General features: G+C 40.8%; 1 protein-coding gene and 1 long non-coding RNA gene across 4 annotated transcripts in view; both read left to right on the top strand.

Moving 5' to 3' along the window:
- Nucleotides 1–26,174, top strand: part of LOC119480558 (dipeptidyl aminopeptidase-like protein 6) — a 239,993-nt gene that overhangs the window by 91,724 nt on the left and 122,095 nt on the right. The gene's annotated exons all lie outside the window — the stretch shown is intronic.
- On the top strand, nt 8,113–25,750 carry LOC119480561. Its single transcript, XR_005204955.1, has 3 exons — nt 8,113–8,432; nt 10,025–10,031; nt 25,272–25,750. It is a non-coding gene; the product is annotated as an uncharacterized LOC119480561 (long non-coding RNA).

Genomic DNA, 26,174 nt, shown 5'->3' with positions numbered 1-26,174 from the left:
GAGCTCCTCAATAGAACCGAGCCCCCGATCATCACCACCACTCCTTTCTTCCTCTTCCGATCTATTTCCCCTTTTTTTCCCTCATCGCTCGCCTTTTTGTGACCCGCCGTCCAGTTGAACGGCGTCGGCCCACCGAAGCGTAACATTGCATCAGCAACCTTGTCTTTTGTCCCCGACCCAGGCTGGGGTCCTTGGCTGTGTGGACCGAGCTTACGCGTCTTTGTGTCTCGGCTGAAATTAGTTTCATTGAGCAGCACGTCTGTGCTTAAACCTTGTTATGCTGGCTGGATTCACCGGCAGGTACTTTGGCAGATGCCCAGCCGTCACCCGGAGGTCTTAATCTGTTTAAAGTTCAAAATTGAACAGTAGTGGTGCCATTAGGCCAAAGAGCATACTCAAGTTACTTTAGATGCCCAGTATCCCTCAAATGACTTTGATTTATTACATTATTCTACAGCATGTGATCTTTTCGGTTTGTTAATTTAGCGGGGAGAGTGCACAATACTTATATTGTACCAGATACAGCTTAAAGCTCATTTTCACTTGTAGTCCCTGGGCGGAGGCCACAAGTGCTGCACAGTTTACCGTGATAAAGATCATCCATCCATCCATGCCTTTTCTTCCGCTCATCTGGGCCCAGGTCACGGTATTCCAGACATCCCTTTCCCCAGCAACGTTTTCCAGCTCTTCCTGGGGAACCCTGAGGCGTTCCCAGGCCAAACAAGAGATATAATCTCTCCAGCGTGTTCTTGGACCAGCCCGGGGCCTCTTACCAGTTGGACGTGCCCGGAAAACCTCCAAAAGGAGGCGTCTAGGAGGCATCCTGATCAGATGCCAGAACCACCTCAGCTGGCCCCTCCTCTCTAAGGCTGAGCCCAGCCACCCTAAGAAGTAAACTCATTTCTGCCACTTGTATCCGCAATATCCTTCTTTCGGACACTACACAAAGCTCACGGTGAAGGTTGGAACGTAGATGGACTGGTAAATCGATAAACCAACATTGGCCATGAATAGAACATTTTCAAATGTCAAAAGATTATACTTTTATTGCAGTAATGATGAGGTTATATTTAACCATGACAATCGATGCTTGTTTATTCATTTTCAAAGGAGATCTGGCTAAGAGGGCAGTGGAAAACCATTTTTACAACAATAAGTCAAATACAAACTACATCAACAAGTTAATACAACTGTTGCATGCTATAGAAGAGTATGACCAATCCGCCTCACATGCATAAATGGGTATGTGTTTCCAAAAAAAGATCAAATTTGGAGTGCTATCGTTTAAAACAGAAGGAAGTCCTTTGGTACATTGTTTCAAGAGGGAGGTGCATTATACATTATTTAAAAGGTTTTTTGCTAACTCAATCTTAACTCAGGTAACATTGCAATATTGATTTTTATTAGAATATCACTTTCTCTAACCTTGAGATTTTTTCTTGCTTAATGTTAACCATTAATGTACCTTAACTGCACTCAAAGTAAAATCTATCCACACCTTAATCATAGTTTCTGGGGCGCCACAACCATGACATGCAAATACAAACCCCAACCAAAGTCTTGTTACCATGTGCAAATATTATACGACTAATTAATTACAAGGCAATAACATTGTCATCGAACATGGAACTTGTCCAGTATCAACATTAAGTCTGGCAAGTCCGACGGACTGCATCATCCTTCCAATATCATATTTAACAGACGATAGAACCAAATGCTAAACCCCCAGCCCTGCTGGCGCAGCACATCACCAGGGAAGCACATTCAGTTCTCAGCTGTTTTGGACGGAGACTGAATGTTTTCTCTTTGTCTGCATGCTGTTGCCTCGCACAGTCCAACATTTAGAAAGTCCTTGGGAATGGAAACACCAGATACGCATAGCCTCCTCCTGTGTCTTGGGGCAAATGTTACATAGCAAAATAGCTACATGTAATTGGAAAATATTTATATACAAATGGTACACGAAAGGGAAACATATAAAGATGCTCTTGGGCTGATTTAACAGACCAATGTTTAGGATTAAGTGGCATCTAGCGGCACAAATGACTTTGCAGTAGTCACAGGTATTTATCGGCTCCAGCTCTGATTGGAAGTGATGGAAACTTGACACCTGGGTGGATGCGCTAATCTTTGCCCCTTTTCCAGAGTGATGCTATGTGACGTGCATTGAAGTAAGAATATATAATAAATAAAACAGGTCTTTGGACAATTATGATAATGTATTAACACACTGAACATAATTAATATGCTCTCCTTAAAGCCACCAGACTCCATTGAGAGAAACAGTAATTTTACCTCGCTGATTGTCGTAAAACACACTTCATTCAAACTCGACAGAAACAAAACTCATCAAAACCGTCTTTGTTAGTCTTTCCACTGTTCCAAAAATCACCAACTCTGCTTTGAGAGTTTGAAAGAGATAAAGTAACGGATATAAAAAAGAAGTAACCACCGTAACATTTTCACTGTTTATTAACCCTGCTTCTGGTGCTAACCGGCGCGTCCGTAACGTCGAACGTGACACAACAGGAAAAAAAAAAACAGAAAGGCCAGTGCAATGGCACAGCATACTCACAACGGGAAAGGAGTCTATCACCTATTTTTAGCTGCTTTCCCGGTTTAAAAAAACCTGCATATACGCACTAATTTTGGTGGGAAAATGGTATAAACTAACAAAAACACAACAATTCTTAGTTTCAGGTGATTATACATCAAGGAAAACATACTTATGAATATTATATTCCATTTCTGCTAATAGATACCCCTAAATCCTACACACTACACACTGGCCCTTTAAGTAGTAGGTAGGTGTACTGTACATACAAGCTTACAACTTCAGTTTATCAAACGCAGCCAGTCTGCGGAACTTGCTCACACACATACACAGCCAGATCTATAGCAAAATAATGATGTTGTATTATTTTCCCATTTGCCCCAGTCATAAATCAAGATCTTGTATGGCGTCTTATCAAAAATTGATTTTTTCCCCCCCACGTTTCATCTCTCTGGATGTTCACCACCTTTGAACCAGCTGTCAGTGTAACAACCTCATGACGAGCTCCCTGCTTCTCTCTTCACATATAGAGAGCATCTGTTCCTCACTCTAACGTACTGCAGAGCAACACACTCCGCTCCTGTCACATTGCATGTAGAGAACAAGGACACGCGTTGTGGGACACGGTCCTCAACAAATTACCTCAGACCCTTTTTATTTGTTTTGAATCCATACAGCCATTACAGGACATGGAGAGGCCGTGAGTGGGCTCACGACAAATGCACCTCCCTGTACGTGTGTGAAGAATTGCTCTCAGATACGAACCGAAGGGAATGGGGAGGAAAAAAAAGATTGCTTTTATTTTCAACTGAGAATATTGCTTTTTCTGTGGCTGTGGAGATGTATGTGCTTAGAGCGGAGCTGCCTGGGAAAAAAAATAACTTTATTTGAACAATAGAAATAGAAAATTATTTGATAGAATATAGACGGTGTTTGTGAAATGAGTTCATTTGCTGTGTATGGACTCCTGAATGCTGTTTGTGGAATGACTGAAAAGCAGGCTATTATTGACTGTCTGGTGTATGTGGAATGCAACAAAGGACTGCAATATTTCAAAGTATATATACTGTATATTCAAGTGTGTGTATATATATATATATATATATATAAATGTTTAAAATAATAAAAAAAAAAAATTTAAATGACACTTTATTTTAGAATATTCTTGAAAGTCTTGTACAAAATGTACAAAAAAATGTATACGTTTATAATTTATATAGTTTTGCTGGTTTAATTAATGAAAAACTGCTTAATGTGACTGCAGACTTTGTGGCTGTCAATTTTTTGCCAGCTTCCAGTGGGATTTAGAGCCTTTTTAATTCTAGAAATGACTAAATTTGAATTATTATTTTCACAATGTCCTTGTGCTTGTTTATTGTCCTCAGGGTTTTATTTTGCGACAACACGATTCAAGAATACAACGCTTGTCAGCAGCCAACTCTCAAATATTGAATGTTGGAGTGTCCTTGAACGCATCACCAAGGACAGTTGACAGAATGGTTCATTCTGGTAATCATGACAATAAAGAATAGCATACTAAATTGAGCGGAAACCAATGACTTTTTTCTAATGTTAGAAATTAATATTAGCATTAATGCAAAGCATATCCAGATCTGAAATAGATCTGGGCAAATGGGTAACATTCTCTTGTGCTTCTTGCAGTAGTGCTCCGAAAAGGTCAAAATAGTTGCGAGATATTGCATTTAAATCCTTCACCATGGAGGATTGGAGGCCTACAAATGAGACCGTTAATAATAATAATAATCATAGGCATCCTGTCTGTGTGGTACCAGGGGCAGCAGGGGACGAGGATTTGTAAATGAGCTTTGTGCAACTTGGGTCTGCAGGAGTTAGATCATTACACTGCTGACGCTCCCGTGTGACGGCCGTTTGGCTTGCGTCAGCGCAATCTACAAAGCAGTGAAGCGTGAGACACGCGGGGGGACGCGGAGGCACATGTGTACAGAAACGTTGCACACGCTCTCTCGTCTTTGAATCCGTGTTTGGCCTTGAGGACGCGGTTCCCTCGCCACCTTTGATCTGACAGGAAATGAAGCGCACACACGACATTAATGACGCTCTCTGTCTCTGTGGTGGTAACACCTCAGAGGCATCGGCGTGTTTGCAGGTCGGAGGAAAAAAACACCCAACCGCTCCCCTCCATCCCAGTGGATGTTTCTATCCCAAGGCCCGCCGAGCTGAGCGTTCACTGCACCCTCCCCCCAAAGTGCTTCTGAGTCTTTCAAAAGTGTCACTTTCTCAGGGTTTCCTATTCATTTCCCTCCCTCTTCCCCTCGCTGTGGCACTCTTCTTTTATTCCCTGCCCCTCCCTACCACTCACTATGTCCTCTTTCCTCTCTCTCACTAAGCCCCTATCTTTATTTCTCCCCTCTCTCGCTCTATAGTCAAACAGACAGGTAGCAGCCTTCCCCAGCGTTCACCACCTCCTGCGGTAGTTTGTCTTTTTTGCTCCATCTGATCCATTAGTAATCCATTTCAGGGGCTGTCAGCCGTGTAGCAGCTGCAGAATGCACCCTGCACGGTTTATCTGTCACTGTTTGTCAGCCTTGCACTGACCGGTGAAGGCCTTGGATGGGGCTGCAACAGTGGTTGGACACAGCTTGAATTATACACACTACTGATAAATACTGTACCGTCCTATATGTCAAAGCAGAGACGATACACAGGGGGCTTCTGTTGGTGTTTGGTGTGTAGTAAATACCCTAGGGTCTTCCCTCTGCACTCTGTGTTCTTTTCAGCCGAGGTACTGAAGAGGGGATGAATTACTATGCCACATTATATGTAAAGTAAAATACACTAGTAACCAACACCTATACACTCTATGCTGCAATTTTTACCTCACCTTTCACTCGCTGTAATCATGATAGCTTTTGTTTTGTGATTTTTAGTTACTTTTTATTTTGTCTCTTTCTCTAGTACAACTATGCTAGCGGCGTTAGATGATATATGCTCCAAAAAAAACGTTTAAGAAATGTAGGAGCCAAGTGCTCAGTCAGGTTTACATGCAGTAAATCCAAAGAAGCTTAAATCTGGACAATGAAAACAAAACAACAAAACAAAAAAACCTTGAAAGAAAAAAAAAAAATCTCTTGCAATTTAGATTCGTAAGTGAAACACACCATTTCGCCATTCATTACATCCAGGCCTTGTGCTGCTACTAACATACTTGGTCTGGTATGACCACTAGCTTACGGTGTCTAATGGTAGCTTATTAGCTAATTGGGACTTTAGATATATACTGCACTATTGAGCAGTGTTGTCTAAAATATTGATTATTCAATACATATTGATTCTGAACATTTGAAACGGTCCTCATTTTCCGTGCTATCGATACACTTGTACCAGCTCTGCCTTCTCTCCGACAGCGAGTTGACACATATACAGCTGCGTTGTCCACACAACCCCGCCTCCTCTCTCTCACTCTCAGTGCCGTCTTCTTGTCTCATTCACTCCGACAGCAATAACTTGCAGGTTGTCATGTTATAGCCTTCGCCTCTCACGCCATCTGTGCCCACTGTGCCCTCTCTCCCTGCTCCCGGCGCGACTTTTAACTGCAGTGGCCTGTCTTCAGTGAGTCAGGGGTCTGCGGCGATGTCGGCGACCAACCCGACCTGTCTCGTTTACCACGCTTTGTAAGTGTGACACTTTTGCTGTGTCATCACCATTCATATCTATACGACCAATGTGTTTATGATTTAATTGTTTACAAGAACACAGAATTGTTTACAAGAGCAAAATCCTGTGGGAAACACTGGCCTTGTTTAATAAAGATCTTAATTCCATGACCTCAATGTTGCGTCAATTCTTCCCTTTGTTATGGAAAATTGTATAGAATATCAATATTTTTTTCCAGCTATTGTATCAATATTATAAATTCCACTATCTAGTAGTGACTACACTACTACTGAGTCAGTTCAGCTTCTGTCATTTCTGTCTGTCTGTCTATCGATCCCCCCCGCTCCGTTTCAGTACTACGGACAGCGCCATAAATGTCAAATTGCATCGCAGCAGACTCCAAAAGTTACCCAGGCTGCTGTAAATACCACTTGTGGCCACAGTGACTTCTGTTTAGCAATCTGGTTTTTATTATCTCTGTCACGTAAGACAAAAACAGCCAGCTTTTTTAACCATATGCACAAAATAAAGCTTTTAATATAAACCATTTTTCCCTCCAAAACAACCTTCCCGCTCATTTGGCATTGTGGGATTTAGCTGCTGTACAGTGTACACACTAATCCTATAGCTGGTTGGTAAACAGAGGTTTGTGAAGCTTTAGATTCAAGGTTGTAATCCTCACTGAGTCAATTTAGCACACGGCTTTTTATGAATTAGGCATACCGGCTGTGCTTCGGAAACAGGTTGACATTCTGTCACGTATTTCGAAACGTTCTGCTTTACATTTATTGTTTTCCCAAAATGAGCACTGTTAGTCTATGAAGAACACATTTTACGCACCATAATTTGTTTAGTGGCAGAGTTACAAGAGACTTTGTTGCAGGCATAAGCTTTTATACGTCTATGACTGTGACTGTCTTTGCTTTAGAGACGGGAAATACATGAATGTGTGTTTACTGTAGGGTTTCTGTAATTATTGCAAACTGATTAAAATATGTTTTATTGTTGTCACAAGCAGCCTCTGGGCTAGAAGTCTGATAACATATATTTCAAATCTGCACAGTGTTTACAACTCAACAGGGTCGCAGTAGATTAATGATATCCAGGCTCTCTAAAATTGGCAGCTTTAATGATAACCAATATTGTTTTAAACGTTTGTGCATGTGTGGGCAGCCGATGCAAATCACTGCTTGGAGTGAATGCGTGGGGTTTCATTATTAACTACGATCAAGTAGTCCCCAAGTGGGCAAATACCGCAATTGTGTACCCACCCACGAATTTGCACAAAAACTCTCACTTGACACAGGTGTGCAGCACATGAAAAAAAGTGCCTTCTGAGCTCTTAGAAACTGTTAAGACTCTCATCTCTTACACATGTGGGCAATTTAATGATGATTGCAGTGGACATCAAAAGCAGATTTGTCATATTTTATTGGCTCTGCCATTGTGAGAGATCAGTTCCTGAAAAGGCTGAGACTGTTATTATGAGGCTCCTGCTGAGATTAATCATGTTCTGCTGCATCTGGACAGAATAACAACAAGATTTGATAGCAAAGTTATTGCTTTTATGATGATTTTATGAATTTCTTGAGGTCTACTTTGGGTGATGATGTTTGATGATCGTTTTCATGTGGCAGTTTACGATGAAACTTTGTGTGTAAACAGAGTTGATGAGTGCAATCGTATATGTACTTGTTACTTTGATTTTCTCTGAAATAGCTCATTTATCTTCAACATGTCTTTGAATTAGGCCTCATTTGGTTAAGTTGCCTGTGATCCTGTATACGTTCATGTTCTGTTTACACGCTAGGAAAATAAGCTACAGTTATTGAAGCTAATAGGAACAGGGATGTCACGAGAACCGATACTTCGGTACCAAGTTGGTGCACACGTTTTACCGGGGATTAGGGCTCGAGACTAAAGCATCCCATTATCCAGGGGACGATGGGAAATGTGTTTAGGAAGCATTAAGAGCTAGTTAACATTAGCTGTTAGCAGCCGGTAAGCAGCACAGTCCTGCATGGAACTAACAGCTAAAGTTAACGGGATGTGCCATTGATTTAGATTATGATATGTTCAGTCTCTATTCTGTAAAAATGAACCAAAGGAAAATTCGAACATTATCATGATATGTTCAGATGTAATCTTGGAAAATGTAGTTTCTGGTTAGAAACTTGAATAAATACAGTTTGAAGTAGAACTGCCCCCTCTTAGTCAATTAGTTGACTAATCGGTCATTTTGGTCTCAGTCGACTAAGATTTCTTTTGTCAATTAGTCATTTTTTATGCTTTCTTTATGACGAACAACTTATTTCCAACAAACTTATGAGCACATCTCTGGTAAACACAAGATTTAAAGTGGTGCTTTTGTGTTGATTTTTTGTGGAGAAAGTTTTACATGTCTGTCAATTAAATCAACTAATCTATTGATCAACAAAATCGTATGAGTGTTAGTCGACTAAGACGATCTTCAGTCGAGGACAGCCATGGTTTAAAGGAGAGGTTTTCACAGCATATATTTGTAACATATGCTGTGAAAATAGATAACAGAGAGGGAATCATGACCTGTTTAACTTCCTAACAAAAAACAGTATGCAAACGGTAATAAAGGAGTGGATGTTAAAGCACATGGGATTTATTGTTTTACTTTTGTTTGTTTTTTACTGTGATATCAAATTAGTATCAATAATTTCACTGGTATTGGTATCAACTACTAAATTTCTGGCATTTTGACATCCCTTAATAGGAAAAACAAAAAACACAAAAACACAGAAACTGTAGGACTGTTTCTCTCTCTTGGCTGAAAGGTTTTCAGTGCTGGCACACACACCAACTCTCCCAACTGCAGGCTCATGATCTCAAATCAGCCATTTACCTGTCGGTACACCCCACCACGCTGTGGCTGTAATGGCTGAATAAACAGTTTAGCACTGATTGTTCCCTCATACGGAGGTGTTGAGTTACATGTGTACCACCCTCCGTCACCCCTCTGTCTCTGAGCTCCTCTCGCTCATTAGCCCTCTAATGGTGTTGTGACGCTGATAAGGGGAAGCATCATGGCAATTTGAATAAGTGAAGTTGCTGTTTACGAGGGACTCTCCCGGCGTAGGTTGCCTCCGAGCAGAAAGTGAAAGCTAATCTTGGCCGCGACTCTTTCCGGCCTCCATTAGGGCCCGTTAATGTGCGGGCCATGCAGCAGGGTTCGGAGACAGAGGGGCTGGCGGTTGTTTTTGTTTACATGCAGTTGCTGGGAAATCCACAGTGGTAATGGCTCTGGGTGTGGCAGCTGCTTCTTAAGTGGGAAAGACTGGTGGGCAGTCGGAGCTGACAGTGGCTTGTTGGCAGAGCAGCCGTCAGGACAGTGAGTGGCAAGTAGATGGCGAGTAGGTAACTTGTCACAACCGGCTGCTTTATGATGATGTTCGACCATGGGATGGGGACCGCCCTGGGCCGTCACAGGAAACCCTCCAGGGTGGAGTCGGCCAAGAGACTGTGGAGGGTGAGTCCAATTTTTAGGGATGGAAATGAGCTTTTGCCAGTGTGTGTGTGTGTGCATCTGTGTGTGTGTGAAGCAGCAAGTGGAAATGCTTAAGATGCTTTGTATTCAGTGTGAAGAACATGTAGCCTGTTAGAGAATATAAAGTGCATCACTGCTGAGCTGCTTTGTGAGATCGATTGTGGAGTCACAACTCCGCTGCAAGCTTTGGGAACAATAGGAGGAGCACATATGTAGAATTAAATAACTATGCATAATGGAACTTTGAATAAGATTAAAGAGAGACATGTTTGCCCTTGGTTTATATCTTCATCTTTTACCTCATTTGGGAGGGGAAGCTATTAGGTTACTGGTGTTTAAGAGAAAACACGTGCCTTACATATCTTTAAAATGCCGTTAACAAAAGCTTTACTGTTGTCTCATCTCGCTGATAAAGACTTGTCCTTATTGCTCCCAGCAAAACAGCCTAATGAGTCTGTAGAAGAGACCAACTTCTGGTCCCTTTGAAAAGTATCCTTCAGATCAGGCTCGCCTCGGAGGGAAGCCAGCCTCAAAGTTTGTTCAATCCTTTAAAGGTTATCCCAGGAGAGGTGAGAACCTAATGAAACTCGATGCTGTGTGGAAGGTAGGACCAAAATGCTACAGAGGGTGTTTGGAGCACCCGCTCGAGCCAGTCAATATTGCATTCCCCCAGGACGGTGGCTTTAAAAGGGTAAAGACGGACTCTTTCTGCTCAGAGTCGAGCCCTGAATACAGATGCATGCGATTCAGGAGACTGGACTGGGTGGCTCCCTCAGAATGGAACCTGGCGTTAAATCAGGAGTGTGTCTTGATCCCCGTCGTCTCTGTAGCTTTGTTTTCTTTTCGTCCAGCCAACATCAATCTTGCCGCCTTCCAACACCCGGGAGCTTTCCCTTCACTTTAATCTCCATCACTCATCATGTGTGCGGCGACTAAACTCTCCCCATCTCATACTGTCGACCTTTACTCTCCACTGTTTGATCTGCGCTATGCAGCGCTCCACCCCACTTGGCTCCACTCTGTTGAGTGTCAATCAGGACAAGTCTGCACGGACAACCGGCTCTGCTCATCCCTTAGCTTCGCTCCTTAGCTCAGCTTGTTCACAGTTAACATTTCTGCATTTGGTTCTGAGGTGGATGTTTATTAATTCAATAAAAATATCCATATACCCTCAAAACCTGAATACTTTCTGATGCTGTGCTGAGAATTCCTAGCCTACAACATTTTTGTTTGTATGTTTTAAGGAAGCTTTCACCTAAACCAAATAAATCCCTTTTCAAGGACTGGAAAAACATTTTTTTTTTTTCTGAAAAATAAAACCTGTATCCACAAATGGTGGACTCTGTTATTCAGACAACAATCAATATGTTTTTGTGTCTTGCTCGCAAGTAAGAGTACATATTTGGTTTCCTGCTTCAAGCTTCAACAAAAGGCTAGTTGGCTACTTGGGGAAACCCAAGATGTTGCAGAGTGATGAATTGTGTAGAAGTTTTTTCTGCATTTCAGTATGTTGTAGACCTTAACCCTCTGGGGTCACGTCTCCAATCGTAATTCATACTTTGAATAGAATCTCTGTAACGGATGTATGTAGCGACTTACTTTAAAAACTGTCCTGCAGCGCAGAGTTCAGCCGTTACAACGAGCCATCACTTGCTCTTATTATATTATAAAAGGGGTTTGGTAATCCATCAGGGAAACACTGTTATTTACGCTTTTGAACAATAATAAAAGTGATAATTCAATGTTTCATGCTCTTATTTATCTAATGCCAACTATACGAACAACTTGTTTCTGTTTTGGTGATTAATGCGATTGCCTGCAGACATGTTTACTCTCTCCTCTATCAATCACAAGCTGTGTTATTAGGTGGTGAACAGTGCGCAAAGCACTGCGCCAATGACGGTTGCAAAATGGCAATTTGCTGATTTACAAACGTGAGTCCTGCAACATGAAAGCGACCTTCAGAGAGTAAATAATGTTTCAAGATAGTTATCTGTAGTGTATTGAGCTCCGTAAAGACATTGACCGAATTAATACATGTGTTTATATATTAAGAGAGAAGAGGCCTCAGCAGCAGGAGAACAAAAGGCTCAGACCCCAGAAGGGTTTAGTGTTATTACTTAGTTTATATTATTGCCTTGAAACATTTTGCTTTATTTCTCAAGGTTTAATGTTTGGAGGGGAATTTTACCCAAAAAGGAAGAGAGGGATGAATTTCCTTTTACAACATATTGTTTTAAGCATTCAGTTGTCCTTAGGAAAGAAAAACATTTGTCTCTTTAGATCTGTTTTAATTTTAGACATACAACTATTTTACTATATTTAGTAGGAGAGTAAAAGTCTTTTTTTTCTTTTTCATTTCTAAAAATATCTTCCATATAAGTACCGGACATTCTTCAAGCTACATATTTCCACTTCACAACACACGTTATAGCTCATTTTTGACAACACAAGCCAAATCCATCACTTGGCTTTTCCCACTAACAGATTGGACAGTCGATGATAAGTCTCGGAGAAAAACAGCAAAAACTTCAGACTGCCTCTGATGCTCACAATCCATCCATTGTCTTCTGTTCTTTAATGGAAGCTACAACTTCTCCACCCTTCTCAGTCAGTCCAGCATCCTTTCCTCATCACGGCACATTAACTTCACATTGCCGTCCTCAACCAGAACCAGAGGCCTTTCTTCTCTTGTCAGATCATCTCACAAGGTGTTTGTTATTATGAGGTTTCTGATATGACTGTTTGAATTCAAACTCTGGCATCTTGCTGATCCAGCGCGTCTCTTTGTCTCCCTTAGCAGTTTATAAAGTCAGTGAGGTAGAATACAAGCTGTTTCCGGGTCAGTCGAGTTTTCTGCACTTCATCCCTTAGAGCGATTGTTGTTCTCCTCTTCCCACCAGTCAAATGTAATCTCGCTTATATATCCTACAGACAATCTGCTTCTACCATCGGTTATATTGAAAGTTGCTAAGGCAGCATGGAAGTCATTCCAGGGTCATCCAAGTTTTCTGTTCCTCATTTATTGAAGTTAGTGTCTGAAGCAGTCTTTGTGCAGTTGTTCTCTTATGGCTCCCTGAACAAGATGAACCAGAAATGTTCGTTCTGTCCAATACATCCGATTTCTCAGTCTTTTACCATCATTTCTGTAGCATTGTCACGTCAGCATGTTAGATGAAAAACAGCCCGTAGCCATAGAGTCAACATTGGGGGGGACCCAAACTATCACAATTGACAGTGTTACAGCCTACGCAGCGTTTTCACTAAGTTTGAGGAAGACTTAGGTGCACATATTTTGGGGTGTTTGAAATTTTACATTTTACAATTTCGGCAATCATTTTGGACCATTATTATAACCATATCTGAGTGCAAAAAATTTAAAAAAGCTAAAGCAGATAATACATTGGCAACACCCCAAAAGCTTAAAGACTAAACTTGCTAAAGAAGTCCACTGGGGACCAGCTACAGCTCTTAGATCTGTGGAAATTGATTTTACATTCATTCGGCTTAGGTGGTGCCCAAAACGTCTCGGATGCTGCACCTAAGCCTTAAAATAGTAGGGGGAGACCCTTCTACACAACACTCATATTACATTCTAGTTTTAAAGCTTGTAATACATTTGAAAGCGATGAAATAGAGAGACAGTAGCCTACAGTGTTTGACAGTGCTTGTATACCTACTGTACCCACAGCAGTCGAGCAACGGCTTCTGCTGGAGTAATTTTTTATTTAGTGTTATAAATATTGTCTTGGCTGAAACTGTATCTGTGCAGAGTGGCTGTGCGATTATCCTATAACAGAAAGGTCACAAGTTCAGTCCTCAGAGCAGCCAATCTGTGTCGATCAAGAGCTGGATACTTGTTTGGATTCTCCTCATTGTCCTGTAAGAATTTAACAAGGTCTTCTTAACAAAACTTACTTGAACTCCTCAGTAGCTCATGTGTTGAGCACATTTGGTAGCTCGTCATTAAGGCCACAGTATGGCCAGTGTTTGTCTTTTGTGTGTTTTGCTCTGTTCGACTCCTATTTGAGCTACTTTTTGTTTGGTTTTTGAGGATGCTCTTAGCCCAAGGAATCCACGGCTACTGTGGAAGAGAAATGAGAGCAGAACTTGGGTTTGTCTTAGTGCAGTTAAACCCTCCAGAGTTCAAGTCCAGTCCAAACTTGCTGAGTGATGTGCAATGTCTCAGAGTTCAGTATCGATGGAGAGTGTAAGCTATATGACTACAAAGTCTTGGCAGGGGAATCCAGAATAAATGCAGTCAACCGACATGTAGCTCAGTTAAATGTAGCATCGGTGCTCGGACCCACCCCACCACTCTCCATCTCTTCACAGGAGACTGGCCAGCTCACCTTCAGTGACAGTTTTTAATAGAACTGTGAGTGTAAGACACATTTGAAATCATAGCATGACTTGGGGTCAGAATATTTTGGTTCTCAGGAAAGATTACCAGTCTGCTAAACCGCCCCTTACCTCTGAGCTAAAATAAGAAATAAAATACTTTGAGATGTGCTGTGGGTCTAGAAATACTGCAGTTTTGGAGCCAATTTTAATCAGAGCGGAGACAAGCATTCCTCCCAGATCAACATTGTATTCAGTAGATGAACCAAGATATACTGATTTGCAATTCCACCTTGTTTTTTCGCCATTTCCCCCCCCAGATGTGTGCATTTTATGCATGGCTGCTCTCTGTAATTTGACTGTAGCGGAGTGCCGAGTAGTCAGCCTTGTACCTTGTCTTGTCTTTTTTCATCAGCTCATGAAACAGGAACAATACATTTTTCCTCATTTATCAATGCCTCCCCACGCCCTCCTCTTTCCTCTCCAGCCCTCTTTCTTCATAACTCTCTCCGTCTTTTGTTGGAGCCGTGGAGCTGACAGGAAGCTATTGTGTGTCTGATTGCATGATATCCGTCGCAAATGGCGTTTCAGTGTGACTTTGGTTTCGTCCTTTTTTCTCGGAGCAGGAGAACGAGCTAATGGTGGTGCGAATGTAAATTTATATCATCGGTTCCTCATAAAACCAGGTTGAATAAATAGCACTGGTGCAACATTTAGTCAATTCATTGACTAGTCAATCAGCAGGAAATTAACTGCCGTTTAATTGGAAAATTGTGTAGCAGAAGCTGATGAGGATGTCATTAGTTTTGCAGGTATTTGGTCATAAACTAACGTATTGGACTCAATGGATTTTTCACCTGGTGGTGGAGCTACATGTGAAGTCAGAGGATTCACCAACGAGATTAAATCATCCTGAGGGGCACATACATGTCTGGGCCAAAGGACGCAGTCACTGTGACCTCACCCATTGGTTTGTGGACTACGGTTATGAAGCCTCAAGTTTGGCCTTTTGGTCATCTTGGTTTTTTGCAACCAGAGGTGACACGACAGGGTGGAGCTAAGTACAACCGAACGCTGATAAGACATTTTTAAGCGACGGAAAAAGTTATAATGAAAACACACCATGAAAAGGTTAAAATTCTAAGACGAAAACACAAACAACTCCCAGACCGGACAACACCCTGGTAGCGACCTTTCAATCACAAGTTAGCCACGCCCTAAAGCATCCCCTGCTTTATGGTCTATTTGACTCTAAATGGGATCATAATTTATTAAATGCTGTATTGAAGAAGACTTGAAACTAGCGATTGAGACCATAAACTCATGTTTACAATGTTTACTGAGGTAATAAATCAAGTGAGAAGTAGGCTCATTTTCTCATAGACTTCTATACAATCAGACTTCTTTTTGCAACCAGAGGAGTCGCCCCCTGCTGGCTGTTAGAAAGAATATACTTTTAAGGCACTTCAGCGTTGGCTTCACTTTTCACAAACGGAGGTTTCCCACTCTCCAAATTTCATAGCAATCCATCAACCAGTTGTTGAGTATTTCTCTGTCAAAACCGCACACCAATGTCATGGTGGTGCCAGAGGAAATGTCAAGGGATCACCAAAGTGATGGCCAAGTCAGGTCATATCTGGGGACCAAGAAGGTCTGTATCATATGTTGTGTGAAATATTACACAAGACAAGGGACTTGGACCAGATGGTGGAGTTTGAAGACTAGTCAGTAGGATTTTACTCTGGAGAGACCATAAATATCTGTATAAATAATACAAAATGTCCAGAGTAGTAGTAGTAGTTGTCGTTAAAACAATCAGCAGTAGGGCCTGACATCTTTATTGAAATTCATATCACACTATTGTTTAATATTTTTAATTTATATTATTTATATTCAGTTACTGCTTATCTCAGTTTTTAATCACATTTGTGTTAAAACGAGAAATGTTATATGATCTTTTTTTTCCACAATACCACGTAGATAATGAACACATTAAATTAATGACCAGCTCTAATTGATAATTATATCAATCGCGGAAAGAGTAATTAGTTTCATCCTTAATGAAGAAATGCAATCAAGCTTTAGTTGCATCGCACACCTACGTATCTATTTCAACTATGCCTCATTGTGACAATATAATCTTCACCAGGTAGCTGTTTTGCTACACAACATTACTCTATAAAACTCCTTTACCACCCGCAGCGCTGTGGCATCCATCATGTTTTAGCTGCAAGGGTTTCAGGGTGTTGTCCTTTCTCCTGTTTTGATCTAGAGGCCATAACTCAGCTGATATGGCTCTGAGAATTAATGTGCACAGGTAATTTATGACTCACTTAGACGAGGTGCTTTATAGCCTCATACAGTATTTATATACACTGTATATTCAACCTCACTCTGAGGATATGGTCGGATAAGGAAACACAACCCACATGACAGCGTCTGCGGGTATTGATGGAGCTATAATGAGGAGGCAGACCTTTTAAGATTTCACCTTTGGCTGCATTGTTGGAACTTGTCTTTCTTTTTGTGTAAGTGCCTTGATTCAAAACCCTGCTCTTAAAATGTGCTTGTACTACATCTGATTTTACTATGAAGTCATTAAATCCCACATAGTGCTTTTCCAAAATGATAAAGCAGTAAAATAAAACAGAAAGGAACACAGAGGAGACCAGCAAAGATGACGATGTTGCCTATTGTATGAGTCCCATGATGAATTTAACATGTTGAACATTTCCTCAGTCAGTGTGACATCATGTCACAGTCACCTTTCTGCTGCGTTGAATGTTTTTCACTTATTTATTCCAGTCGCTTCTAATTTGATGTTCTTTCGTTCGTTGTCAACACTTCCTGCAAACTAAAAGCGTGCCAGGAAATGAAGCGGTAATGCCCTTTTTAAGCTGTTGGAAGGCTTTTAATGTGGAACATCTGCGCAGGAAGTGTTGATTTTAATTGACAGTAGATTAATATTGAACCAAAAAACAGCAAAGTAGTACTGTAGTACATTAGTGAGAAACAGTACAAGTCTTTTGGTCTGTTTTGATTGGAAACCCCTCAGAGTAATCTTTGAGAAGAGACCAGGATCATGGCTGTAATCCGAAGGGTTCAAGAGCGGTAACCTTTTTACTTTGGGTTGTGCACACAAAAACAGGTGCTTGAGAGAAATGGCGTGAATAGATTGATATTACTATGCTGTTGTTAAGCTGTGGAAATTTACATTATTGTGAATTTATCAAGGTATACAAAGAAGCAGCGTTGAGTATGCATCAACAAATAACAGCATAAACAGCTAATTCAAAATGTGAACGGATCGGAAAAAGGGAAATCAAGTCTTAAAGGACCAATATGTAATATATTACTGTAATAATTCATAAAACAACCATGATATGTCATCAGAGATTAAGGAAACATGCTGATTTAAAATACTGACAGCTCCAATGTTTTGAATTTGGACTACAAGCTTTATTACTACTTTCAACCTTGACAAAAGCTGACCAGATCCACTCCTTCTTTGCTTCCCTTTCAAAATAAAAGCCCTAGACATATAAAATTTGCAGGTGAATATTTCACATTTTCGTGTGGTTTATTCGTCACACCACCTTTACTGAAAAATAATTAAATATACTTAATAGGAGCCTGTTTTGAATAAAGGCCCTGATCTCTCTGCAGCAGAGGTAAATAAAGGCGTCATCCACTTAGTGAGAAATGATGATACTTGAAATGATTCAGTTGACTTCCTTTCTGCATGTATCTGTTCTTCCATCAATGACTTTATAAAGCTGCCAGACAAGCAGACTCACTTCTTAAAAGTAAATGTATTCAAAGTCACTTAGCCTGTAAGTGACACCATAATGAAAACTAACTTGGAGGTGACTCCATTGTGTAGTGTGCAGGTCTGAGACTGCCGGCGTGCTCTATTGAGAGTGATATTGCAGTGTGAAATGTCAGATGAGGTGGATGTCTGAGGGAAGAATAGGATCAGTGCAACCCTTTTATTATTCATGAACAAGAGACTCTGGTCACTGCAGAGAAATTTATTAGAGGGCAACTCCTTCAACCTTTAAGCAGCGCAGGAAAGAGTCATTCAGGCTGGGAATCGTGTCTAGCCGGTGTGTGTATTCATACAAAATGCAGGTATAGGGACATTTACTCCAAGCCGGGACTTTTTTTTTACGAGTGTCTTTTAGTACATGTATGTTATGTTTCTGACTGTGGGCTTTCCTTCGATGAATATTGATTGTACAGCATGAAAAAAAGTTGATATTAATTGATTTTGTTACTCTTGTATTCCCAAAATGCCTTGGGGGATGTAAATAGGAAGTATACAGATCCATTTTTAGCCTATGTAAAATCTAGGAAATTGGGGATGTTGAGTATGCCGAATTAGCTTTTCATTTATTTCACGTTTGCAATGTACCCATGGCTGTACAGACAACTATCACTGGATTACTTTGATGCTGAGGAAAACTTAAAACATGATTATTCTCAGGCAAGTTCTGCAATTACAAAATGTACCATTTTTCGGGCACTAAACACTTTTATGGGCATTCATTTGAAATGGATATAATATGATAGCGATGCCCTCACAAAGTGTAAGTCAAGCTGAATCTAAACATGTGTGTGGCCTCTCTGTGAGTTCACATTTGAGTTATGACTCAGAGAAGTTGGATTTTTTATGCAAATTGGATCCACTCCAGTCTGCTGCCAAATAAAGGCAGTGTTACAAATTATGGCATTGGCTTTTTATATTTGGAAGTGTTATATCACAAAGGCTAAAGGTAACACCTATTCATGCTAAACTTACATAAAAAAACACTTTTCGTTAAAAGGTTTTTTAATAATTTTGAATTCTCTAGTGACTTCTAGGATAACAAGTTCAAGTTATACAAAAATATGAATGCTGCCTGTTAAATGAATACAAACGGTAGGCTAAGGCTGGCTGCCTTTTTTATTTCTCATAAAGTTGTACACAAAATAACATAAAAGTATTTTGTGTGATTTTTCAACAAATTACACAATAATGCTTGACACAACTTTGACTTGGTGTGTAGGATTACTGTCTATTAGTGGCAATATCCATATTTCTTTGTAAAATAAAATAAAATAAAACAAACAAGCCAAAAGAAAACAACGAAAAATAGATTCTTGGATATTGTGAATCGATTCAGAATCTTAGATTCTTACATGAATCAATTTCTTCCCCCCACCCGTTAATGATGTTTGTGAGTTGAATGCGATAATAACTAACAAGGATGACGGACAAAGCAGCGAAAATAAGATGCAATGTTGTTAAGCAAAGGAAATTCTCCTTTTTGTTAGAGATTCTTTGTGAACAAACGGTGGTGATGATTAGTGTGAGTTTCATTCTCCCTCCGTCTACTAATAACCGCCTTTGATCACTGCGTGTCGATCCTACTGTGGCTCCTCGCTGAGTGTACTACTGAGATGTGAGATGTTCTTGCAAGTGTTGTGTTTCAGTGTGTAATACACACACAGATACACACACACACAGCAGGAGCAGAACAAGATGTGGACATCAGGAATTGATGAATTCTTCCCAATTCTGCTGTTATGCTCTCATTAGGCGTCGTGCGCTTGCACAGATTTGAAGGTTCCACGCCGCAGTAATCAGTGTAGATTATAAGATTTAGCAACAGCATTGTTAATATTTAATGAGCACCGAAGAACACATTGGTTTTATGCCGATCTAAAATTGTTTGACCCACTGTGGCGTACTGCCACACTGAGACTTAAATCTCCTCTCTGTATGCATGGTCAGGCTAAGTTACAAGAGAAACCTTTTATGTTGCAATCAAATATTGATGTTATAATGGTTTACATGACAAAGCCTCTTTTCTTCCTGCGATGCTAATGGCACATTCGTCTGTTCGGGCGGCCTCTGGTGTATGAAAATTAGACAAGCTGTAGAAAGTTAGAGAACACATTGCGGGGACAGCGGAATGACACTCCGAAATGTCGAGTTTACAACACGGTGCTTAAATGGGAACATTATTATGAGAGGGACTTCAGCAGAGCCTGGTAAACAACACTGCATGTCCTGATCTCTACAAAACCACAAAGTACTCGGTGTAGATGGCTGTGGTTTTGAATCCTCTGGCTCCCCCGTGTCCATGTCAAAGCTCCTGTCATCAAATGTCAGCATCCTCTGGAGTGGAGTGGGTGTTTGGCACACATCGAAGCCCTGTAGGGGCTTGTTCTGGACTAATTTGAGCTCACTCTGAGAGGTACTTCTGAGTGCATCATCTGCCTCTGACTGGGATTTTGTGTGTGCTTTTACGTCACTGCATAAATTGGAATCACTTGAAGGAATAAACCACTGGAAATGGATTCTTTATAATCCCCCGTTGGGCTTGAAAGCTGGTATAGAAAAGTGTGTAGCTTCTTTCTCCTTCTTGGAGGATGGCTGCTGCAGTCAGCTTGGATTGACATTGGATTCCATTGATACTTCTACACCATCCCTCTCTTCTTTATGTTCCAAACAATTGCCATTTTGTCCAAACAATTGCCAAAGTGCCCAAATTAGATGGAATATTGGAGCTAATATGAGTGTGTTAGCATGAAACCAAGTAGATATGATGACTGACAAAACACTGACAAAACACAAATACAGAAATCTATCACGTAAAATATCCAAAACGTTGATGGAAAATGTTCATGTAGGGTCGCTTTGCCCATAGTAGGACACTGACTTACCTTACTTTTACAATACTTTAAAAAAGTTATTGATAAAAGCTTTAAATAAGATATTATTTGAACAGCTAAAAAAATAAATTTCTAGCTGAGGTGTGAGAAAACCCTCCATCATCCCCCTGTCCATGTATAATTAATAAAAGCCCTCATATGTTGTCAAACTGCTATACTGTCTAACCCCCCAGTGTGAGCATGTGTGTTCTAAAGGTGTTAGGTCACGGCTGCTGACTGTGCTGCGGCAGATAACAGCAGAATTGAAAGGGCCCGTTGATGAAACTGGCAAGAGGTGATAACACGGTGACCTCAGATGAGCCGAATCAAACCGGCAGAATTCAGAGGGAGGTGCTGCCGATCCTGAACGCTCCCCCGGTGATAACAGGTTGCAGCGATTCATTGTTGAACGCTCCTGCGGTAAACGGAAGGATGAGACAAATCGCTCCGATTTGATGCTTTCTTTCATGTCGATCATACTGTCTCAACAGAAATGATGGAAAGATTTCCCTTAGGATTTCTTTTGACGCCTAATCCATATGTTACATTATTGCACCGGCGCTAAGGAGGGTATTTTTACCTCCTATCTGTACCGAGAACTGTGAACACAAAGCATCAGTTGTCATCTGAGAGCTAATCCACTACCTCTGTTTACTCTGGGAATCTATTCCCCCTCTGATCCTCCAGCACAGCTGCAACCTGGGCGCGTCTAGTATGTGCAATTGGCCGAGCGCCTCCCCAACAACGCCATAATGCTCGCTCTCTTTGGCACCAATGGCTTCTAATTATCGCTCCCCCGCTGTAGCTTAGCATCCATTTGATGGAGAGGGTTAGAGAGGGAGTGGGAGGTGGACTTCCTGCCTCAGTGGTGTCACTGAATCAACCCGCAAACCCTGGCACATTACTCATCCTCAAACCTGCACTTGGGCGTCGGTTGCGAAGAAGATTTTTCTTTTCTTGATTACAGTATCACAGCTGCCTAATGGCATTTTCATAATTACATGAATGATAAGTCGTCGTTGTCGGGGCAATCAAGGAAGAAGTCTTTCCAGCCAGGGAGAGTAGTTAGTCTGGCTTGTATGTCAGAAAATGAAAGTATTTTTTCTCTGTGATATAAATGGATGCCATATTTCCATGGGCGGATTGTGAGGCAATGAACCCCTGCAGGGCGTAGATATCTAAAGGCCCCCCACGCCTCCTACACACTGTAGAAAGAGACACATTTTTTGTAGTCGGTTTGTGTCTCATTTTGCAGGTAAACTACAACTCTCCGACTCTGAGACACAAAAAACACTGATGTTGTTGTTTGTGGTTATTTTGTAACCCTTTTGCGTCTGTTTTTGGTCGTTTTGTGTCTTTTTTTAGCTGTTTTGGAGTCTGTGTGTACAGTAGTTGTTTCAAGTCTCTTTGTAGTTTTGAGTGTTTTTTTGGTTGTTCTGTCTCTTTTTGTAGTTCTTTTAAGTTTCTTTATAGTTGTTTTAAGTTAATAGTCTTTGTTTTAAGTTAATAGTCATTTGTTTTGTGTCTCTTTGTAGTCGTTTTGCATCTGTTTGTGGTCATTATGTGTCTTTTTGTAGTTCTTTTAAGTCTCTTTGTAGTTGTTTTGAGTGTTTTTATGGTTGTTTTGAGTCTCTTTGTGGTTGTTTTAATCTGTTTGCGTTCATTTTGTGTCTTTTTTGTAGTTCTTTAAGTCTCCTCATAGTTGTTTAGAGTGTTTTTATAGTTGTTTATTAGTCTTTGTATTTGTTTTGTGTCTCTTTGTAGTCATTTTGTACCTGTTTGTGGTCGTTTTGTGTCATAGTTTGGAGTCTCCAGTCGTTTGGGGTCTGTGTGTACAGTAGTTGTTTTAAGCCTCTTTGTAGTTTTAAGTGTTTTTGAGGTTGTTTTGTGCCCCTGTAGTTGTTTTGCATCTGTTTGTAATAGTTTTACATCTCTTTGTGGTAGTTTTGTGTCTGCTTTTAGTTGTTTGCATGTCTTTGTAGTTGTTTTCGTCTCTTTGAAGTTGTTTTTAATTCTTAGTTTAATTATTTTGTGTCTCTTTGTGGTCTTTTTGAGTGTCTTTGTAGTTGTTTATAGTCTTTTTGTATTTTTGTTGTTGTCATTCAATTGACTTTCCATCAAGAAATATTGACTGTCCACTCACACAGGGGCCTCCTGACCCCTTGTGCCCCCTGTAGCCCCGTTTATAAATCCATCCCTGCATGTTTCACTACGTCAGACCAGGCGTTCCTTTTAGGTCGTGCCTCTCCGTGGCACAAAATCAGCTTATCTCCCTCTAGCTGCTCTCTCTTTGGATTTGCGAGATGGGGCATCAGGTGAGGCATTAAATCAGGATTTATTTGAACGTTAAGTCCTCTGCAGGGACTGATTCTAAAATCGGATACTCACCGTAGTTCATATTTCACTCACTGTTTGCGGGCCAAATCATTTTGCAGAAGAGAGAAACAGTGTGCGATTTAATGAAAACACAGAAGCATCGGATCTGAACCCTTCATGTGTTAAATAATACACATGAAAAGCCTAATCTTTTCAATCTCCTCCCCAGCCATTATCCTGTATTGTAGGTGGAAAGAATTCACTCGAAGGCTTTTTTCTGTTCTCAGATGCCTGCGTCTTCACTCCAACAGCCTGTGTTTCTGCTCAGCGGGAAACGCCGGAGCCTCACAGGTCCTCATTGACACTTTGATCAACCGACCGTGCGCTGTTTTTGATTTCCCTTTGATTTGACAGTCTGAGTGCACCGTTTCCCCCCCAGAAGCACACCTTGCTCACTGACACGAGCCGTGCATTGGTATTTCCACGCTGTCATTCCCAGCAGGTGGCTGGCAGAGCTGTCCAAATGTAGCTGAAGTTGTCATTTTATTTTCAAATACTAGTTTCTGATTTATGACCATTATTATTTCTTCCCTTCTGAAAGCTCAGACCTGCCAAACTTTGATGTGAACCGTACTGTGTCATTCTGTCCACAGCCTCGACACACACCGCAAGAACGGGCAGAAAATGTGCTTCAGACTAATTGTTGGTCTCAGGTGTTAATTCATCCAGGTGCAGATTTGTACCATTATTTACCTAAAAACAATCTGAATATATTCATTTATCCGTGTTCTACTGAACAGAGGAACTGCTATAAATGTACCCAGGTTGTTTAACCTCTATTTCATAAAAATAAGAATGTTTATACTCAATATTTACAGAATTAGCTGCAAACACTTAAATCCGTAAAGATACAACAATTAAGAGTATAATCGGTCATGGATTTGCAACGGATGCAGCATTTGTTTTTTAGTTTTCCCTCTGGCTCTCATTAGATCTGGTTCCTGTTGCATAAAGTGATGTTTTTGAGCTGTGCCTCGTATTCCAGAAGTGAGAGGAGAATATTTAACCTTCGCTTTTACCTTCGGGAGGTTCATCTTCGCTTGCTTTTTTCGTGCTTTTTGAGTTTTCATTTAACTTTCTCGTCATGGTTTCTGCAGCTTTGGATAGCTTTCTCTCTTTCTTCATAGTATGTTTTATATTCCATACAACTTCTCTATCCACAAGTAAAATATGTGGTCTTCTTGTGCACATATTTTTGGTGTCAGGCTGTTTTAAAATCTGGGCTTGGCCCTTTAGTTCCAATTAAGGGAAATCTTAAAGCTACAGCATATATTTAAGACAAAAATACAGTGCTAAAGAAATTATTTTCCCAGTTTGTTGTGGGAGACCTGACCTCAACCACGTCCAACACCTTTGGGATGACAGACTGTGATCCAGGCCTTATTGCCAAACATCAGTGGCAGACATGACTAAATGCTCTTGTGGCAAATTCCTGCAGCCAGGTTCCAAAATCTGCTGGAGAGCCTTCCCAGAATTGTGGAGCAGAATATGAATGCCGATAGCTTTTGAAATGAGCTGTTCACAACAATCACGTATGGGTGTAACGGTGGGATGTCCACATACTTTTGGTCATGTTGTTTATTGTTTTGTTTAGGTCAGGCTGTTCTCATATACACCGTTTGTAGCTATTCCTATGAAAAGTAATGCACTGTAATTCGTATCCCACTAAATCAATTTGTATGTAATCCACGCCATTGTGAACCAGGAAGTATAAAGAGTGACAAACGCAGCGTAGGGAGAAGATCGGGGTGGATGGGTTGGTCAAAAAACCCCGGGTATGTTTGTACCTTGTTTTAAACCAGACATTTACGTTAATATATTTGTCACATAACTTCTGTACTTAAGTTACGCCACTTCAAAAGTTATTTTAATTCAAACCATGATCTTTTCCTAAACTTAAAGTAGCTTTGTCGCCTCAACCTAACCAAGTTTTTTCCTGTGAAGATGTAAGTTTCTTTTTTAAAAGACAGTATGCATGTAACGAGAGGAATTTGACATGTGTTGTTGGACGTTCGTAAGAAAACAAACCAAAAATAAAGAATGACTTTTCGTAAGATATCATGCAAACCGTTGTTTAAGGCTGCCCCCACTTAGTTGATTAGTCTACTAATCGGTCGTTCTAGTTTTCGTCTCGCCTTAGTCGAATAGATTTATTTAGTTGATAAGTCATTTTTTTTATTCTTCTTCATGCTAAATGACTTATTTCCAAGAAACTTCTGAGCACATCTCTGGTAAACACAAGATTTAAAGTGGTACTTTTGGGTCATTTTTTGTGGAGAAACTCAGTTTTACAGATCTGTCGATTAAATCAACTAATCGATTTGTCGACAAAATCGTTTGAATGTTAGTGGACTAAGAATCTCTTTGGCCGAGGACAGCCCTAGTCTTGTTTGTCTTACTTAAATGCTGCACTCATAAATTCACAGTGGCCCAGAAAGATGGAGAAGTCCACCGTAGTCTGGAAAACAAAAGCTTCATCTGTCTTATTTATATTTTTACGGGCCTCATGTGGAACCATAAACTACCTTTATCCTGAATGAAAAGTCTGTCCACGAGTTCACTGCATTTGTCATTACTGTATAAGACCCCGATAACAGTACGTACGGTTTCTTTCTTTTTTTCCCCTCTATTGTTGTCAGTCTTTCATCCGTTCTTCTGCCTCCTGATGTCACACTTTGTTCCCGTCCTCAACAGACTCTGCACAGCCCTGCCTGCCGGGCCTGATATTTGTCGCAGAATGCATTTGCTCACGAATCCGTTTCAAGTAAATTAGTTAGGCAGGTTTTGCCCCGGCCAATCGGAAATCCTTCTGCAGCTTGTGTCCCTTGCTGGGGAACGGTGGAAGGTCAAGTCATCTACCCCAGGCAATCGAGCAGCTGGCCTGTTGCTTGATAGGAGGACGAGTACTGGCAGAGAGAGAGAGAGAGGGAGAGGCAGAGAGCTGGCTCCTGGCAGTCAGAGTTCCCTTCTCCTTTACCACCTCCCTCGTGTTCTCTCCTGCTGCAAACAAAGCAGGTCATTGTGTTCAATTATATCGGGCTACTATACAGC

Source organism: Sebastes umbrosus, chromosome 21 (genome assembly GCF_015220745.1).
Source record: "Sebastes umbrosus isolate fSebUmb1 chromosome 21, fSebUmb1.pri, whole genome shotgun sequence".
Taxonomy (NCBI): domain Eukaryota; kingdom Metazoa; phylum Chordata; class Actinopteri; order Perciformes; family Sebastidae; genus Sebastes; species Sebastes umbrosus.
The sequence above is the reverse complement of the archived record's forward strand: the minus strand, read 5'-3'. Positions and strand labels throughout refer to the sequence as shown.